This window comes from Condylura cristata, unplaced genomic scaffold, assembly GCF_000260355.1.
Source record: "Condylura cristata isolate star-nosed mole 26May11 unplaced genomic scaffold, ConCri1.0 scaffold00017, whole genome shotgun sequence".
Classification (NCBI taxonomy): Eukaryota; Metazoa; Chordata; class Mammalia; order Eulipotyphla; family Talpidae; genus Condylura; species Condylura cristata.
In genome coordinates this window covers 23,832,907-23,854,516 of record NW_004567118.1, presented here as the reverse complement: position 1 = coordinate 23,854,516, position 21,610 = coordinate 23,832,907, and positions in this window count along the sequence as shown.

Sequence of the window (21,610 nt, the reverse complement as noted above, 5' to 3'; positions counted from 1 at the left end):
GGAAGCAGCTCAACTCATACTGACTAGGAGGTCGTCTAACCCAATGTAGGTTTCCTGAGAGAAGTTTTATAGTGACGTAAAGTCACCCCAGAAAGGAAAGGCACTGCCCCATCTTATTTCAGGAATGGCTAGAGGATGCCGAGGGCTTGTCACCCATTGCTTTATGGACTGTAGACATAGACATAGAATATGTGGTCAGAGGGACCTGGGGTCCATTTCAAGAGGGATCATGGCCACATAAAACTAGCAAATTTAGCCCTCAATCCCCTATCTGGTTCATCAGTTTGCAGAGAGCCTCCCTCTGGGACACCCACACATTCCCCCCAAGAAAGACAAAACAAGAGCAGCATGCCTGGCTCTTGTCAATAGTGGAGCTGACAGTTTTATATCTGCAGGGGAGGGGGGGTCGAAAGGAGGTGCCATAAGAGTGTATCTGTGTGACAGGGAGGGAAGATGGATATTTTTATAGAGGGAGAAATACACTGAATAAGGGAAATTACTTGGAAGAACCATAAAGGTCTCAGGTTGGCAAAACCAATTAGTAGATGTTTATAGAAGATAACCCCTGGGGTCAGGGAGGACTTGCTTTGATGTCAATATTTGTGCGTTTAAAAAATGGATTAACTTCCTCCACAGCACTCTGTAGTGGAAAGAGATCGTGTCTCTATGCTGGAGCCTCTGCCCAGCTGTGCACCCGCAGGCAGGTGACTTAAAGGCTCACACATCCCTCTCCTCATCCATAAAAGGAGCCGATGATGTGGTTCCTTCCAGCTCTGACATGTCAGATGATCCTCTCTGACTACTGGAAATTTGGTAGGGAGAATTTCGGGGTTCTATCACCCATCATTTTTCTCCTCAGAATGTTCTGAGCAGTCTATGACCTTCCTTTACCAAGTTTTTCATCTCTTCTACCCCAATCACTTTGAAAAGGGAATCATTTAAATCTAATTGAGAATAAATTACCCTCAGGGGTGTTCTCAGCTGCCAGATGCAGTTTGCCTTTAAGGAGGCCATTGGTTCAAAAGCCCAGCTCAAAAGCTGTGCTGTCAGGTTCAAACAGGCCGAGTAAAGTTATGGTGTAGGTAGGAAATTATGGAAGTGGTCTAGGGTAAGTCAACTGGACAGGCTTTTGCACCACTAACCTTTGTGGCTATCACCTGTGGCCTCAAATGCAAGAGACGCTTAGGAGTGTGGGCGCCGGGCACACAGGCCTGATAGAGGACACCTGGAGTCTGGTGTGGCCATGTGTAAGTGGGCACACCTGGTCCTGGAAGTAGGGCTTTAAAGGCGGCCTCACTCAGCAACAAGAGAACAGTTATGGGTGAAGAGAGAGCACAGAGTGGCAGGACCACAAGATGACGCCAGAGAGAGCACAGAGGAAAGCACTTATAGTGTAGCACTCGCAGGGGCCCAAGTTGCTGCCTCCCCCCAGGCTGTTTCCCCTGGGTTCCATTAAAAAACCTGTGGGAGGGCCTCCCCTCCCTGGTGGCACAGTGGGTTAAAGCACAGCACTAAGAAGCTAATGCCACTTCAACATAAGTTTGATCCCCTGCCAGGAGATGATCCACATGGTGTGGCAGACCTCTCCTGACCCGCCCGCTGCTCCCCTCAGCAATGTACTTCAAGGGCTCCAGGTTCCCTTTAAAGCTGCCTGAACCTTAAAGAAGTTTTGTGTGTGTTCTCATGGAGATTCATGTTCAAAGTACAGTGAGGAGAAATTTCAGGACATCTGAAGTGATATACAGGGATTCTGGGTGAAATAGAGGACAAAGAATTGGTATCTCACATCCCTGTGGTAGAAAGTAGAGTCCAGGTAAATCAATATAGCAAGATGCAGAGCGAGAAGTGAATGTACTTCAAGTGACAAAGATGGAACCAGGGTCTGGCCCTAATTCTGCATCAAAAAAAGGGAGGGATGCTTAATATCACCATTTCTACTATTATTAAAGCCAGAAGCTCCCATTAGTTGAACTCCTTCCATGTGCCAGCTGCTATACCAATGGGTGATATAAAATTTTAATTAGTGTTGCCAACAATTGTGGAAGGATTTACAGTTACTGTAGAAATTTAAGAACCCGCATCCCATATATATTTGGATATAAATATGTAAATGGAAAAAAAGCCCACTCTTGCCTTGTAGGTATTGCCAATTTCCATAGGATAAGTATTCTCCCACAAGGTTGTCTTCTAGCTATGAATGTTATATCACTGAATGTTGAGGTGGGAAAAGAGTCTCACAGGGAGTATAAACTGATTCCATCACATTTCTGGTTCTTATCCTCACTTCAGAGATAAAAGACCCAGAAACCCTGAGGAAGTAACCTAGCCAAGGCTAGCAGTATCTAATGGTTGGGGTCAGAACCTTGCACCCCACAATCTGCCTCCAGAGCTTGGACTCTGCTCATGAAGCTTCACTGCCCGTCTCTAAAGAGTTGCTGTCTGACATTCGAGAAAATGTTTAATGTAAATATGCCCCTCCACTCACTGACTCTGGACACCCATTAGAGATCTGTTTGACCCATTCACTGTACCATGTTTCTGCAGAGTCTGAGGACTTAGAACTTGCTTTCCCAAAACCCCGCCCCTGCTGCATTCTAATTTCCACAAATACCTAATAACTGTTGAACTAGGGTTCTTCCTTTATCTTCTGTGAACCCCAAGAATAATTAGGAAATGTTCTCAACACTTTAAAACCATACTGGCAAATTGTGTAGCAGGCATCTCCATAAAAAGGGGAGCTTCTAGGTTCCCTGCCCCACCTGAGGAGTAGCAGAGCCGGGCAGCCAGGTGAGGCTACAGGGAATTGGCGGAGCCACCGGAGGGAGCCACATAGACAGAGAGGCACGTGGAGGATGGTGCACTTGCTTCTCAGCTTTAGACTTGCACCAGGGACTTGGGGGACATGGAAGAGACACCTGGAGTCCAGACTCAGACACCAGGAAGAGACACATGGGTGAGAGAGGGGGAGGCTGACAATGGCAGCTCTTACTTTGATTTGTGCTTTGATTTAGCTTCTTGGGGGGCAGACTTGCCTGGCCCCTTTTGCCCCTTGCCTGTGGTTCTCCAAAAGAAGGTGCCTTAGACCCAGTGTTTGGACCTCAGTGGCCCTGCTTTGAGTCAACCCTGTTTGGCTGGGCATTTGCCCATGAGGGGATGAGTAATTTGGGGTGTTTTATTGGCAAAATAGCATCCTTCTTTTCCTTCTCACACACACTAGGCCTGTGCACAGATGGCCAGCCCCATTAAGACTATACAAGTCTGGGGGTCCTGGGGTGCCACTCAGTCTGCCCACTAACATTCTCACCAAATTCTGAAGAATTAATTTTCTTTAACTTTTTTTAATCAGTGAGTTGAAGACCATTTGATTAAGTCTAATGGTCACGGTTACATAAAGCAAGCTGTGGAGTACTGGAAGTTGTATGTGGTTTCCGGTCCTCACTCTTGACGGTTACCAAGAGCTGCTGAGGGATCTAAACTGCTATGAGTTTGTGTTTCGAGGAGCGGCAGGGACTGTAGTGAGAACTGAGGAAGTGACAATTCTGTTCTAAAGAAGGGAGCCAACTTTTGTTTTCATTCTCCCATGACAAAACAAACAGTGATTCTACCACTGTCTAGCTCCCAAGAGGGCTCAACAGGTCTATGGAAAGTGTTTTGAAGACAATAAAACACCATAAACATGCAAAGTGTGGTCAGCATCACACAGGAATACTGACCAGCAGACACTAGTGTCCCATCGGAATTCAGAACCCTTTGGTATAGTCAAAGTAACCTACTTCCAGACATAATTCTGCTCAGATCTCCAAAGAGATCAATTTCTTGAGGCTTGGGAAGCATAGCTCATACTTAAATACCTAGCCTGGACTTAGCATACACTGAGGAGCTGCAAAGAACACCACATTGCTAGAAACTACAAAACTGAACATTTTAAATGGATATCAATCTGGATATTTATATAAAATTTCAAACTATCTCATATTTTTTTTTAAAGAGGAGGAGCTTTTATTTAAATATCACAGTTTTGCAGGATGACATCACTGAGATGGCCATACAAGAGTTTCCTGGCTTTGCTTCTGAGGGGAACACCTAACATTTAACCACATATGCTAGGCATCATCCAAAGTATTTTACTCTAAGAAAACCTCGTGGAATTCTCACAGTAGCTCCATGAGGAGGCTCTGTTCTTTCCCCATTTAGGGGTGAAAAAACCATGGCACAGAGAAGTTCAGCAAATAGTGAAGGCAGCAGCCCAGGGTTTTGAACCCAGCCACTGTGAGTCCAGCTCTTGTGCTCTTAACCACCACCCTCTGAGCCTTCTGTATTAAGTTGTGCAATCTGGTCTATTTAAAATCCTATTGCACATTGGACTTGCCTGGGAATGCCTAAAAGGTCTAATTCCTGGGCATTTTCTCTGACCATTTGCATCAAAACCTGGAACTGAGTCTCCCCAGGGGTTCTAGTGTGCAACCCAACTGAGAGCAACCATGTGCATTGTCAGATGACTTGCCATACTTGCTGTTCTATAGAGGCAGTGGAGAGGACATATCATGGAAGGCTGCACTACATACTCTGAGGGGAGTACTAACGAAGGGAATATGCTTCTTTATAGAGACATTGCCCCAAGAAAAGTAGAATCAAGAAAGAAACAGGAAGCAGGTGAATTCTATGAAAACACTGACTTAATCTATGTGTGGCTTTGGGCTGTGGTTGACTACACTTTGCACCAGACAGTTGCACTCTTCTGATGCTTTATTTGGTATTCACTCTTGTTTCATTCACAAAGAACTAACTTATCACATACCCCTTGATTGTGTATTTTACCTCAGGACTTCTCACCTAAACCCTCTTGCCTAAATTCTGGTACTTTCTATGTTATTTAGCCATTGAATCTGTAGGCAACAGATTTCAGGGGAAACATAAGACAAGTACAATGTGGCCAGCCATCCTGGTAAGGACTTGGGACTCCCATCCAGGAAGAACTGTGGTTTATGCTTTTACCAGGAAACGTGATTTCCTCAGGGTTATGTGATTTCCCTTTGGAAAACCTTCCTGTTTCCTGTAAATAGGCAGTGGCACCAGATTAGCATTAAAACAAATGTAACCACAAGAGTTTAATACCAATTAAATGAGATTAAAGAGGAAATAATTACTAAGAATTAAGTAACCAAGAAAGACTAGTTATATTAATAGCATAGGATGACATGACGTAGGACTCAACAACTTCCGGTAGCGGCAGTAGTACCTGCATGGGTAATATCAGCCACCTGTCACCACGCACGCACTCCCAGCCCAGGTCTTACATATCTTATCTCATTCTCCAACATCTACCATGAGCCTTACTTATAATCAAAGGATTATCGGAGCTCAGGAAATTTCTCTAGCACATGACACTAGAGAGAGGTAGAGTGGGGATTTATACTTACTTTCATTGCAGAGTCAACACCAGTTACCTAACTTGTAGCCCCCAATGAAAATGTGGGGCCCCTTATTCAAAAAATAATGATTTCAAAATGGAAGAAATAGAGCTTTACAACACAAATACAGTCTTTCTGCATATAGCGTTGTATGACTGTGATCTCAGGTTCGTCAAGCCCTTGCTACCTGAGGACAGGGCAGCATACCCTGGGAGGAGGTGAGAAATGCAGAATCTGGAGCTCACCCCAGACCTGCTGCCTCAAGTCTGCATCTTGACAAGTCTCCCAGGGGGTCACTGGTGTATTCATTATGCTTGGAGAGACAGGGCCTGCGTCCTGACATGCTGTGTTGCCTTCACAGGTGACTGTACAGAGCCCAGGTTTCTGGACTAACATCATCCCCATCACCACCCTGGGCTGCAAAAATGGCTCACTCTTATTTCTGAAGTTGGTTGTTCATTTATCATCTGCACATATGAGCAAAAGATCATATTGTAATAGGATACTCCCCCAGGGAAAGGGAAGATTCCACCCTAAGAAAGGATGGAGCTGGGAAGGGAGGAAAAGCTAGCGGAGACAGTGAAAAGGGAGAGAGGAGATCAAGAAGTGGAGACCTGCAGCAGGGACATGAGCAGAGACACGTGTGAAGAAATTGCACTTGCTTCTTGGTCTTTGAAGAGTTTCCAGGACTTTGGAGACATGACATGGAAGGACACACTTGAAACAGTGGGGGGCAAGGGGAGAGACCCCTGAGGAGCCTGACTATGCAGCCTTTATCTTGATTTTGATTTTTCTCCTTTCCTTCCAGACTTGCCTGGCTCCTCTGCCCTCTTCTGTGAGTCCCCACCAGGTGTCTTTGACTTCTGGCAGACTTTGGACCTCAGTGGTCCTTCTGTGAGCCAACCCTGTCTGATTGAGCATGTACCCATGAAGAGATGAGTAACTTTGGGTACTTGGAAACAATATTCTTTCTCTTCCCTATTGCACTCTAATTCTATGAAAGTTCTTTTCTATTGAAGGTCTTATATATTAGAGTGTTTTGTCTTGATGTGGCAGATGACATATAAATCAAGCAGGTTTGGGAGTCTCAGGGTGCCCCTCATCCTGCCAATACAATGCCTGTCTTCATGAGTGCTTCCTTCTCCCCCCTCAGAAAAATTTGACCAGCCCTTGCAGAACCACTTGGGCAGATGGATCGTAAATCTGCTGGTAGAAGCAGGCCCACAGCTGCAGGGAAGCTCTTGTTGGCACAGGTCCCTGTCAAACCCAGAGTGGGGCTCCACTAAATTGTTCTTTTTGTTCCTGCTCATATCCCAGGACAGCCATTGTTCCCAAAGCATGACTGAGCCTGAGTGGTCAGGACTGCTGGCTCCCAATCCAGCTTCTGCCTAAGAAGCACCACCAGGCCACCCACAAGGACGCCTCACCCTCCACGGGCGGTGCTCTGGGCACCCTGGCTTGATTTGTTGGCAGTGGAAATACATGGGGCATCACAATCCATGAGTGGGACTTGGGGAAATTAATATCAGGCTGTGAAGTATCTTGCTCAGCTTCCTCCCAGGAATTTCCCATGGTAGCAGAACAATGCCTTCTCAATATAGGCTCATCCTACTCCCTAACACCCGGGACTGTGCTACCTCACGGAGTAAAAACAACTTTGCATATATGACTGAGCATTCTAGACAGGGAGATTACCCTCAGTTATGTCTAATGTCATCACAAGGGACCTTGTTCTCAAGAGAGAGGTAGGAGCATGGTATCGGAGCAGGAGAGGTGACAATAGAAGCAGAAGTTGGAATGATGTGCAGTTATGAACCAAGGAGTTCTGGTAGATTCTTGAAGTACACAAAGACAAGGAAAGATTCTTCCCTGAAGCCTCCATCAGAGCTGCCAACTCTTTGAGACTTCTGACTTAAGAACAAAATTAATCTGTGTCGTTTTAAGTCATTGAGTTCATTGCAATTTAGAGCACTGGGAAACTAATACAACTCTTAAAGTAAACTGTTGCTCCTGAAGTAACCAGCCCAGTGTACAAGGGGGTCCCAGCGAGGGTGGCCCTCAGTTGATGCCAGGTGCCCACCACCCACTCCCCGTAGAACAGGTGTCCACTACATACCCAAGAGAGGCATCTTGTGGTTTTTCACCCCATAATAATGTGTTTCAATGAGGGATTTATTGCTTTAGAACAATTTACTTCTAGTAACTCATACTCTGAGGAACTAATTAACAGAAAAGCCTGACATAGTTTTAAAGTTCTACCTCATTAATCATGACATCACCCAACAAGTTATAAAAGGAGTGGGGGGTCTCCATCCAACCACTTTGCCGCTCACTCCAAGCTTTCTCCCCCCACCCATCTTCTAACCATTCTAAACCATCATTCCACAAGTGCTCCCTGCCCCACCAGTTTGCCCCACCCAGGGACAGATGGAAACTCCCCCTTCCTTCACAAATCTCCTGAATGTCTTTAGTGACTCTTATTTCTGGTCAAAGGGGTGCAGTGCACACATGATGGGAAAGAGTGTAGGGTGGCAAGTGTCCCACCTGATAAAAAGAGCTGCTCCCCAACAGACGAGAAGCACTGAGATGCAGGATATTTGGATACCCTGTAGGACCCTAAAAAAATTACCCTACCTGAACCAACTCAGATTCTCCTGTGTGACCTGGACATCTGTATTTTAAATTAATCTCTCAAAGTGTAGCCAATTTCTGTCTTAGATGATGATCCACTCAGATCCCTGGTGAATCCTTCAGGTGTGTAATCCTCCATTACAGGTGTTGTTTCAACCCTGCAGAATCCACCATGAACTTTTCACACCAGAGACCTATCTTAAACTGAAAGTAACCTACCATAGGACTTGTGACTTAGTAGATACTTAAAACCTACATGCCGGTGCCTTTGGTAGTCCTCCCTGGGCTTTTGCTAATCATCTCACCTCACTTAGACCTAGTTTCCTCACCTGTAGAATAGAACAATAGTACTTACTTCTTTGGGTACCTGGAGGAATTGAATCATCTACTGGGGTCTACTGTGTGATTATATTAAGCACCCAGTAATGAATTGGTATGCCACTCTGTGATTTTGGGCAAACTCGGGGTTTGGGGGCAATGTAAGCAACAGCTTACATCCCCACTGTTTGCTTTCCTGCTAGGGGCAGGATGTCTGCTCCATAAAACAAGAGGTGCTTCTCCATATCTGTCCCATCCCATTCTTGACCCTATAACCCCTGTGGTCCCTGAACATCATTGGGGTTCCTGGAGGCAGTACAATAACTGGATATGAGGGCACTGGGGCCTAATCTTTTGTGGAATGTGTGCTTAAGCTTTTTGCAGAGACAGCCATTACTTTGGTGTCTGCAGGGTTGACCAGTCACTCACACCTTCCTTATACAAGAGCAGTCGGAGATGCACCACGCAGTACCTGGATTTAATAACTGGTGACTGAAATGGCTATGGCATTTGGCTTTAGATCTAGTTCCAAAGGCAGTAAAATGTACCTGGCAGGCAAACAGCTTCTTATAAAGCAGTCATTGATAGCACCTGTCCACCACCACCTTCTCCAGTGGCCGAGGCCGTTTTGTGAGTGGATATGCACATGGACTTGTGAAAGGGAAGAATACACACAAAAGTCTGCTCTCCACAGAGCCTGACCTCCTCTCTCAGATCTCCCAGCCCTCTCCTGAGCCCCACTCTGCTCTGAAAAAGTCGCAAGTCATAGGGAGGTGCAAGTCCGGGGACACCGGTCACCTTTGTACTCAGTGCAGCTCTGTGCTCCAGCACAGGCAGGCTCTCTTCCTCGGGACCCCTGCAGGGAGGCCACACCCTGTTTACCTCCAGTCCAGGAGCCTGAGCTAGAAGTTGGAATTGGGAGGGGATGAAGAGAGACTGGGACCAGGCAGGAAGGGCAGGAGCACACCATGGAGGTGGTGCCACACTCCACAAAGCTTGGCAAGACCTAAAGGTAATGCCAGTCTGCCTGGAGCTCTGCTATTATTTCATTTCTCAGGCTTGTGTGTTGGGGGCAGGAAACATGCCCAAAGAACAGTGAGCCCACAAGAGCCTCTCCATGAAGGGGATGGTATTAAAAGCTTCAGAGGCTGGGAAGCTCAGTGAGGAGTAGCCAAAAAAGAACTTCTGCAGAAGTCTGGGAATCAATGTGCTTCTCAGGTCTTCCTGTAAATACCCCCAGTCTGGTGGTGGGACATGAAGCCCTCACTATGAACAGCTATGTATGTAGGGTGGGGAAATCTACCTCTGAAAAACACAGCCTAGAAATTAGCACCTGTATGTCCAACATGTAAATAATAACAAGGTTCCTAACTCATTCCCCAGCATAACCATAAATGCATCTCTAACTAAAACTGACATTTATCAGTTGCGTTAAAAAATATCAAGAATCATGTGGAAAAGCACATGGTTGATGTGACTTCCTCAAATTTGAAAGGCCAGACATCAGGATAGACAAGCCCTTAAAAAGGGGGGACCTCCCTGGTGGCGCAGCAGGTTAAAGCACAGCACAAAAAAGCTAAAAGCACTTCAGCATGAGTTTGATCCCCGCCCCGAGGTGACCCACATGGCGCAGCAGACCTCTCCTGACCTGCCCGCTATTCCCCTCAGCAGTGTGCTTCATCAGTCAGCCTGTTCTGCTTCCCACTCTGTCTCTGAAACCTCTCACTGCCCCTGCACCTCTGGCCTGTACCCCAGTTCTGTATGCATACATAAATAAATATTTTTTAAAAGGGGATGGGGACAAATAAGATTCAAAGTAGCTGTATTGTCAGCCCTGCTGGTGGCTGTGTCAAGAACCTACACTATTCTTGGATCCTCGGTCCTGGAATTCTTGTCTCCTTGGTCTTTTGTCATCTGAGAGCACCCACTCCCCACAGACCTGTTAGTGTGCATTGTGATTCCTGTACTTTAGATGTTCCCAAGGCCTCTTGAGTCTTTGCTCACCTTTCTGTAGGTTTTCCTTGGGAAAGCTGTTTTAATCCTTCCACCACTTCTTGACTTAGAAATCAATCTTTCAACAAAATCTCATTTCTGTTTTTTATTCCAGATATCTTTAAGATGGTTCTCATTGGATATGGTCTGCTCTACCATCAGACATTACCCCCAATACGAACTTGGAAATTAGATTGGTTTCAATTAATGTTGTGAAATTAATACATAATGAACCCAGTCAGTCAGAGAGCTGTTAAGAAAGAGAAGCAGACGGACCGCAGGCATTTTCCTTGAACCCATTTGTCTACGGAAAAATGTGTCACTCTGAAAGGGATGTGTGGTGGTTCCATAGAAGTACCGAGAAAGGACGGGTGTCCCTAGAGATCTCTGGCACAGGCTGAGGGAGGCAGGGTGCTTGCATGTGGCTTCCATGCCATTGAAAACCCATGTTATCATGGAGACATCTTGCATTGGGCATTCTTAGCTTGCTCATTAAAGAGAAACTTTAGCTGCTTCTCCTTTTGATTTCATTCCCAAAGAGAAGATTTGTGATTATGAATTGGCTTCATATGGAGGTTTGCCTCTAAGGAAGGAATGCGCTGGTCTGCTGACAGGCATATTCCAGGCAGGTGACATCTCTCATAAATTACTGTTAGACACTGGTTTTATAAGTTAGTCTTTTGAACTTGATTAATGCATTTGCTCCACAGTCCCAATGCTGAAAGAACATGTTCCTGAACCTGCAAGGCTGCAAGCCAAACTTTGAACATAGTAAAGTCACCAGGTGATGCCACCTGACAGAGTCTCTTGGGTGATTGCCTCTCTGCATGCCACCGACAATGCTTTGACCTCAACAAATATTTTCCCTTTTGAACATCTATAGCTGTCTTGTGTTTGCTATGTGTCAGCTGTCTTTCATTAGAGAAAAGCTCAGTAAATTCAAGTTGACTTGAACTTGACTCAACCTGTTAGTGATGGAAGATTTTTCCTATACCAGTTTCCCAATTTTCCCATTTCTGTCAAGGGTTCCAAGGAATTGTACAATAAACCGAGCACAGAGGTTCAGCAATATTAATCTCAACCGCGTCACTCCTTTTGGTCAGAAAATGGTCCTGAGGATTTTTTTTAACCACTTCACTATTCCATTTCTCTTTTTCTAACTATCCTGTACCCAGTTGTGAATCTCACCAGTGTCTGCTGGAATAAATGCAGTGACCTCCTAACCACCACTTTTGCCTCTAATACATTTCTCATCTCCTCCATCTTGCATCTTTTTATAATTAACTTTGCCAATTTGCTCACAATCCCCTCATAAGCATAATCCAATATCACTTATATATTTTATCTTCATTGCTCAAATACCTTACACTTAAATTCTTGCAGTCTACCAGTTACCTGTTGCTGAGTAACAAACCATCCCAAATTTTCATATTCAGAACAGTAATCATTTATTTTACTTATGAAACTGCAATTTGGGAAGAGCTCTGTGGAGTACAATACAATTGACAAGTTGGTCCTGACCAGGATTATAGGATGAGGGTCTCTTGGACCCACACACTGTTTGGACTTCTTCAGTGAATGGCAGCTGGGTTCCGCATCCCATGAGAACCTGGAGGAAAATGTTATTGCATTGGATGACCCAACTTCAAGTCAAATAGTGTCACTTCTACTGCAGTCACAGGTCACCCTGACTCAAGGAGCAGGGACAGCGACACCATCAGTCAAAGATATCATCGAGATGAATTAATCACACTGTAGAAAAATCATGTAGGATGGGAAATATTGCAAACATCTCTTCATTTTTCAAAAGATAATCCTGCCCATGTAGCATATGAAGGGGTGACTGGATTAGGAAAATAGTCAAGTAACATTTCTACCTTGTCATGTCATCACATTCTCAGAGCTTGGATTTTCCCATCTCACCTTAGAGCTGAGAAAAACAAGACAAAAGTTGTGACTCTTCCAAGTCATGGTTAGTGGCAATCAGTGACAGACTGGTAGAATTTTGTTCAGTAGGTTTTGCTGGGGGCTAGTAAATGCATATGTTTAATAAGTAGCCAAGACGGTGCTTACAAACAGGCAACTTTGGGAAAAAGCTTACTGCTCCCTGGACCTGAAGTTACTGAGCGACACATGGACGCTTGTTATAGAAATTTAGAAGGGTGTGGTTGCAAAGCCTGACTAGTGAAGGCCTTCTCCAAATGCAAGCCATTATTATTAGTCCATAGCCTGGGTACACAAACTAATCTCCCTGGATAATTAGGAGAATGACAAGTCAAGTTCCCCATCCTGCCCTCGAGAAACAGGAATCAGGCACTGACTTGTCGGAGATAATTTAATCCATGCTGGTGTATTGGCATGCTGCCTTCCCCTCAAATAATGCAAGAAGAAACTAACCTGTTGCCACAAGCAGAGGGTGTTCAGGTACCAGCTGCGACTGTGAACTGGCAGAGGCAAGAGCGCCCTTCATTATGCAATTATCCATAATTAGGTGTTCATTACGACTTTATCATCGGGGTGCCAGCACCCACCTGTGCAGGGCTGTCGTGGGGACTGGCAAACAAGTGGAACAGAGACTTGCTTGTTCTCTAGGAACGTGACAGCTAAAATCGGTGGTTCCAACCTGCACATGGGTGAGGCCACACTGACAAGCAGACAGATGCAGATGCACAGAGGCCAATTATGCAAATGATGCAGCTGTCACAATCCTGTGCTCCCTTTGGTTTAGTTTGTGGTAGCTAGGCGCTATGGAGTGAGGGTGGAAGAGGGAGTAGCTACTTTATCCTCAGCGGGTGCAAAATAGTTTCTACTCAGAACAAGTGTGCTTAAGTTCAAAATGAGGATCCCAAAGATTTATAGGCAGAGATTCCATCCAGTAAATCAAGTGACTTGAAAATGCTTTTGCCAAAGTAAAAATATTTGGGTTACTTGTATCCCCCCTAATGATGAATGGTATGCAGAATAATCCATTCTTCTCTGCCTTCCAGAAAGAAAGAATCTTAGAGAGTAAAAGTATTGACTTATCTACTAAAATATATTGGCAAATGCTGGTAGTTAAAAGACTCTGGTGCCAACACAAACAAACACAAGTACTTTTAATTGACAACAAGTTCAAAATTAGTCTCAAAATAAGCAGGGTTTCTGGAATTAGTGGGTATGATTGCACAACTCTGAATATACTAAAAGCCACTCAATTTTATGCTAACTATACATCTATAAATATGAATTAAGGCTATCGTGAAAGTGTCACTTATGAATTATTTCATTGATTATGTTGGTTGAAATAGGTTGACACTGAAAGGAAAAAAATGGAACACACTTTAGTTATTACACCAAATTGACTGAAAATCTAAATGCTGAAAAGAATCAACCCTTAAGTACTGAGACAACTTGAGCAAGCTATTTTGTTATTGTCTTATTGTGGAAGGGCCCTTTAAATGTAGAAATCCTCCAAACCAAAATTGACCAATTTAACCACATAATTTAAAACTCACAGTGCATAGCAAAAAAAAAAAAAAAAATGCAACTGTCATATACAATATCAAGACATATACATATACGAGAGAAAAGGTTGCAGCACGTGATATTCAGAATTCACAAAAGTCAATTTTAGGCCCTCCCTGGTGGAGCAATAGGTTAGGATGCAGCACTGCAAGCTGGCCTTAGCCACTTTAGTGCAAGTTCGATTCCCAGCCCCAGAGGTGATCCACATGGCGCAGCAGACCTCTCCTGACCCACCCACTGCTCCCCTCAGCAATGTATTTCCTGTTGTGCTCCCCACTCTGTCTCTGGTGAATACTCTCACCCCCTGTACCTCTGGCCTATACCCCAGTTCTGTAAGCATAAATAAATAAATTGTTTTTTAAAATAAGACAATAGAAAAACAAAAAGGGATATGAATTATTATTATTATTATTTTAAAGACTTATTTATGCATACAGAACTGGGGTACAGGCCAGAGGTGCCGGGGGTGGGGGAGTGTGGGGTGAGAGGTGAGAGGATTCACCAGAGACAGAGTGGGGAGCAGGACAGACAGATACACTGAAACCCACTGCTGAGGGGAGCAGGCGGGTCAGGAGAGGCCTGCTATGCCATGTGGGTCAGCTTCTTGGCTGGGGATCGAACTCATGCTGCAGTGACTGCAATAGCTTCATAGTGCTATGCTTTAGCCCATTAGCCACCAGGGAGGACCCTGTTTGTGGTTCCTTCTAAGAAATGATCCAAGTTACAGTCTATATTAATTTTTTGTCTTGTCCTCTCGGTACACACTCACACAAACAAATGCTCCCATTGGTCTGCAAGCTTCACACAGAAAGGGGATTTTCCTCTGCTCATTAATGCATTCCAGGCACTTATAAATGTGTCTAACACAATGGCACATGTTCAAAAAGTTGTGGAATAAAGAAAATAGCGATTGCTCTTTACACCTCCTCTCTGCTATTTTTCAGTGTTACACTCTTCCTGCCTGTGTCCCCATTATCCGAGAGCAATTAGTGATTTCAGACTTTGCTGTGGGAAAGAATTCAACTGAGCGTAGTGATAGATAGAACCTAACATTTTGTCCGTATCTTTTGAGCTATAAGTAGTCTGTGTAACTTTGGAAGTCAACATCATTTCACCCTGTGGGGTTGCAAGAGAAATCTAAGACCTGAATCTTTAATATCTCAAGAGCTCAGCATTGAAGTGGAGATGCTAGAGGCAGGCTATGTTGTTCAGTGTTCTCACTGAATGAAATGAACACTTTCTTTGGGAAAGAGAGACACTGGACACCAAAGACTTGACGAAAAACAATGTGTGTGGACAGTGGAAACAAAGAGAATGGAGGCAGTGGAAAGGGGAAGGAGCAAACAATCACCGACATGGTCAGGCCTTAACACTCCAGGGTGTTCCATTTGCCCTTTGCCATAAAAACAACAGAGTTGGGTTAAGGATTCTGCACCCTTATTAACCATTCGCATTAACAACAAAGATGAAAGACCTCAAAGGCAATTTTTGTCACTGAGATCTGAATTTATTTCCCTTTGCTGAATCTTAAATTAGTAGTTCACTGATGGCAAGACCCATACCAAGGAGGTCATGTTTCCAGCCCACATTTCCTCAAGTCATTAGATATCAGCATTTCCCCCCATAAATTTGGATGTTGAAGCCTGACAAGACTAAGGGGGGAGATCTACACTCAATCACACTATCTTAAGTTTATCTTTTAGAAGCAGATGTAGGCCACTAAGCTCATCTCTTGTAACTACCCAACAGAATGCAATATAAGAAGAGAACATATATAGGAGTTTTAGTGGGGAAAATCCTTTTAGTTTTTGATCTTTTCCTTTTCCAGAAGTACTGACAGTTACTGGAAACCATTATCTACTTACCCGGGTTTAAGTGTTGCTTAGATCTCCCAGATTACTTTAAACTTAAGATCCAGTTGAAAAGAGAGAACAAAGGAAGTTTGTTTGTTTGTTCCAAAGAAACTGGGCAAAGTAGTCTTATGAGACCCTGTATTCCATTTTGGTCAAGGAAAGCCCTTTGATTCTACCTCCTGCTTCTAACAGTCTCAGTAGAGATAATACTTTTCTAAACAGTCTGTTTATTTCTCTGTCTTTGAGAGCATAGCAGTAGTTTCTGGATGACAATAGAAACGGGAAATGAATACTAACATTTGGTGAGTGCCAATCGGCTATGGGTACCCTGCTTTTTCATTTATGCTTCACTTTAATTCTCTCACAACCCAATTTGGCAGAAATTATTCCCATTTTACCTACAAGCAGGCTACTTATGGCTCAGAGGAAGGTAGACCAAATGTTAAGTTCTATCCATCACTGTGGTCAGTCTGAATTCTTTCCCACAGTAAAGTCTGAAATCACTAATTGCTCTTGCCTACAAGCAGTGCACCAGCAATTATCACTATAAACTGATCTGGACACTCCAATTTGAGGACCAATGATTTAGACCTTGCTCAAGAGTTTGATAATTCTGCTCAGCATGCCATTATCCCTGGCTTGGTTTATTCACTCAACAAATACTAAGTTTCAACTCTGTTTTAAGCACTAAGCTGGATTCCAAATGCAGAAGTCATCAATAGAGACTTCCCTTAATGTTATAGAACATTTACTCTGTTAAGTAAGACATGTATTAAACATATTTATGTGAAAATGTAGGATTTTAAAATTATGCTAAGTACTATGAAGAATATTCCAGGTGTAATGAGGTTAAATTAAAAATAAATTTAATTAGGATCATCAAAATTAATAAGTAGATGTGAAAAGGGATGGCAGGGGACAAAAAATCTGGCCCTTTCATAGAGGCCCTGATGTAGAAAGGGCATATGTGAAACAGAGAGGCCAGGTGGATGGAGACTATTCTTAGATCGCTTGGGAGATGAGGCTAGAAAGGAGCAGAAGCTGAATCATGGAATCATAGTTGGTGATGGAAATAATTTTGGACTTTATCATTAAGTCATTGCAGAGTTACTGGGCAAGTTTAAGCAGAGGAGTAATTTAACTGATTTGCATTATTTTAGATCATGTGGTTATTAGAAAATAGAGTGAAAGTAGGGAAGATGTAGGGAAGATGTAGGGAAACTAGTTATCCAGGTGAGAGATGAAGTGAGGTTGGGGGGAACTAACTCTTTCTCCATCTCCCTGTATGTGTGCATAAACACATTGTGTGTGTGTGTGTGCATGTATTTCCAGGTGTTGGATAAATGATGAGAGAACGTGAATCAATGAATCCTGGTTTGAGGGGAAGGATGGGTTGTTACCCTCTGAGATGAATACGTCAAGGCTGAAGCAGGTTTAGAGAACGTTAAAGGGATGAGGAACTCAAGAGTTCAGTCCCCAGCTTGTGAGGTGGACATGATTTAGTGAAGCAATGGCATATTGCTAATTGATTGTGTGGTTTCTGAAATTCAGAAGAGGGATTGGGCCTGGAGATTTTAATTCAGACTTGAAATGTGAACTTGGAAGCCCAGTAATGTAGTGCGATGATGAAAAATAAGGTTTTGGACTCAGGGAGCCTGGGGTTGAACCCCAGCACCACATGTTGATGACCCTGAGCAAATTACTTTATTACCTGTGTCTTTCCTCTTTAACATAATGAAGAGAGTGTCATTAGAATTCTTGTAACAGGAGACTGAAGAACTACTATGTACAAAGAGCTTAATTAATCTTATTATTAATTCTATCATTGTTAGTAATATGAATAATAGTTTTTTTAATAGAGTATATTTAAATGCAAAATTCTGATCAATTTGTGTAAGGAGGGTATAGAGCAAAAAGGAGGGCAAAGCCCAATTTCTAAGGGTTGAATAGAATCAGGTAAATCAGAAATATCAAGTAGATACCAGAAAAACTGAAGAAAATTAGGCCATTGTAATGTCATGAAAACCAAGAATGTAGAGTGTTCCAGAATGTAGGAGTCACTGAGAACACTAACAGACTGAAATTATCTCCAGTATCACATGCAGAGTGTTGCGCAATATCCAAGGCAGCTTCAGCAGAATGGTGGGGTGCAGGTCTGAGTGAAGGGGGAGGAGAGATGGTGTGCATAAGTGACTCTAGAAAAAGTCAGGGAGCAGGGCACGGTGAGTCACCCAAGTGGGAAAAACGGACACATTTGTTGATTGCAATAATCAAGAGAGTGAGTAAAAATAACAGCAGCCAGAGAAGAGACTCAGCAAACATGAGAATGAGAGAAATTGAGGGTCACTGAGCAGGGGAAAGGCTAGAGCAGGTCTCCCCTCAAAGTGGAGAGACAAAATGAGCAGGAGGCAGGAGAGTTTGCAGTTCTGGTGATAGAAACTGGTGTTTGGTGGGGATGGAAGTTAAGGTGTGAAGAAATAGCAACATTTTGAAAACACAAATTGCCAAAAAATCTTCTAGTGATTCCTGGTAGATTTGTTACTTAGTTCAGAGTCTCTCTTCTCATGAATGTCAGAGACACAGGAGTATCCTGGCGGGTTTTATTAGTTTGTCTAGGGTCTGGGAATGTCCTGGTTGGGTGCAATGGAAGAACAGATGCACAAGGATGCATGGGATTTGGAAGATTTCAAAGCCTGATGGCCCATGCAACTCCTGTGCTGTAGCCAAGCAGGGAATGCTGAGGAGCTGCTCTATAAAAAGATCAAGAAGTTTGTTTACTATGGGACAAGGTTGCATAGGGCACAGCAGGAATAAGTGGGAGGAAATGAAGCTGTGGGTAGTTAAGAGAGGTAACAGCCCTGGGCTGTTGGGAGAGAAGGAATGAGTGGGCGTCTCACTTACAGCAAAGCTCTGTGAGGTGAGTGGAGTTAATCCCCTTCAGAGTTTCAAATGAATTTGGCCATAAAGTGTCATTTGTTTTGGGGCATTGAGGCCAGGGAAGATTCAGAGTCTGTAAGTAAAGTCAGAAGCCTAATTTTAGATAAAGAGGCAGATATAGGAAGAAGCTTGGTGATATGGACTCATTCAAAATAGTATATGGAGTATTCTTCCATGCGAACAGGACCCTGTTTTTCATTTGTACCACTCTCTTCCCAGGGTAAGGGCATTGCCTGCCACCCATGGTAGTCAGTTGTGAGGAATAAGTGAGCTACACTGCCACTTACCCGTAGTCCCTTATTGCTGGTGCCTTCCTGTCTCTGCAGACCATGTCTTGGCACAGACATGGTGCCAAGTGGAAAGAATTTGTGAGGAAGAGTGTCTGTGGTAGCTATGACCCTTCTTGTGACACAGGCAACTTTTCTGATATGAATCCTTCTCTCCAGGGAAGCTTGTAATGTGTTGAATTCAAAACAGAAAAGTGGGACATGAAAAACACTGTCCCATCCTAAAACGCCATTTAGTTTCCTTTGCTGGAGAACATTCTGATTCCAGTCATTATTCTCTTCTTCACACAGTGCCTCTCTTATTAACACGATGGCTCCCATACCTCTTTTCCTCTCATCTACATGGCCAAAACTTAACAATCAGATGAGAACCATATCCCATTAATGGAGGTTTTCTGGCATATCCCTTACACATAGGTCTGTACAGATAAAACTTATAATTGCCCAGTGTGTGGAGAAATCAAATGAATATTTGATGGTTAAACATCCCTGCATCACATGGCTTTTCAGTTACCATTTCCTGTTACCAACTACAGCAGCTGTCCCCTCCCCCCCAATTCACCATGTACCATCACCACAGTCCCCTGTGTGAAACCATACGATATTATTTTTCCTTCTGACTTATATCACTGAACATGATCCCTTCTAGCTCATCCATGTTGCTGTGAATGGCATTAGTTTATCTTTGTTGATTGCTGAGTTGTATTCCACTGAGTATATATACTACATCTTGGTCCAATCAATTTTGGGGGCATCTGGGGTGTTTCCAGGTTTTACCCACTGTAAAACATGCTGAAATAAACATAAGGATGCAGGGATCCTTTTGTTAGAATGGCACATAAAAAAAAAACTAGCAACAAAAAATATTAGCAAAGATGTGAAAAAGGTGAAAAAGGAACTCTGCTACACTGCTGGTGGGAGTGCAAACTGGTACAACCACTATGGAAAGCTGCATGAAAATTTCTCAAACTACTAAAAATGAAGCTACCATATAACTCAGCAATTTACTTCCAGGAATCTACCCAAAGGACACAAAAACATCAATTCAAAAGGATATTGTTGTACTAGATTTTTAAAACTTATAGAACTTAAGCCTTTTCCTAAGTCACAGGAGGAATGTGGTAGAACTGGTTTCTGATCCAAGAAGTCTGACTTCACTGTCTACTCTCCTTTCTACCATGTCGGGACAGTCCCTTGTCACAGAAGACAGAGGCACTGTCCATATAAATGGAGGCAGGTACCCGCTGCAGGGGAATGTCTGGGAATAAAAGTCCTTAATTCTACTTCTGGGACAGTTTTATGCATAGCCCCATAGATATTCTTTATTCTGAACACATATCTAGTATACTATTTCACAAAATTCTATATTTTATTCAACTACCCCACATTTATGCATATCTAGATTATCTATGTACATCTAGATATCCCACTCCTTTTTTTCCTATTAATTTGTGTTTCCAGTGACCTGTCTGGCACATATATTTGAGGTGTGCACAGAGTTCTCTCAGCAAGATTAGCCCTCAGTGACAGGGGAGCCACTGAGTCAAAAGATACATGATTTTTCATTTGAGAAGTAGCCACACTGCTGTCCAAAAATATATACTCCTGCCAGAGTTATAAGAACATATTCTTTTCCTCGGGGAGCTTATAAATTTCTACCAATCAGGCAGGAAAAATGTGATCGCTCTTTGTTTAAAATTATAATTACCTGAGTGGCACCATTTCATTTCATTTACCACCTTTTTTTTCCCTGTAAGCTGCTGCTTTATATATCTTGCCCTTTTCCCCACAAGGTAATTATTTATCCCCTTACAGGACTCAAAGAATATTTTATGTACTAAGGAAATTCATTTTTTATCATGTCTATTTCCCAGTTTGCTATTTCTAGCACAAAGAAACCCATAAGTCAGTAGATGTATATTCCCTGTAAAAGTTGACCCTATGCTGTATATGCTGAGAAATTTTCTTGAAACACCTAGAGAAATTTGACATAAGTTAACATATAAGAAGAGAAGATAATTAACTAACTTCTCATCATACTGTGCTACCATTTTAAATACTACAACTGTATAACTCTTGTAATTAAAAAGGCCACGCCCCTTTCTCCCTCTCTTTGGAAATTTTGGAAAATACACAATTTTTAATCAGAAATACTCACTGGCTTCCTCAGTTTCTTTCCCATCTCTCTTGTTGCTTTAAGCTCCCAATTTGCAGGTTGAGAGCTCTTTTGAGGCTGGAGAACCATAGGAAAATTCTTCTGCGGGCCTTGCTGATGTTAATGGGTAACATTTGGGGCAAAGGTCTCCTCCAATTCCACATCTGCAGCTTTGTACAGGCCTCACCTCTGAGATGCCTGAAAGTGTGAAGCCAGCCAAGGCATAATGTGTATTAGCAAGACAAAGAGCACACGAGGGGAGAAGCGGGGGATGAGCTTTAATTTACTGAAGATTTATTAGACCTCATGAAATCTGCCCGAACCACCCATTTTCTATCTCATCTGCCCGCGTCTAAATAGGATGGCTTTGTTAGTCGGCGATGGTCATTTAGAATTATCCAGCAACAAATCTCACTGGTTAAAAAGGCGTCCGGATGGCAGCAGAACATTTGAGAAAGTTCATGCTCTAAACACAGAACCCCAAATCTGGAAATATGGAAATGTGGGAACACTCATCCTCTC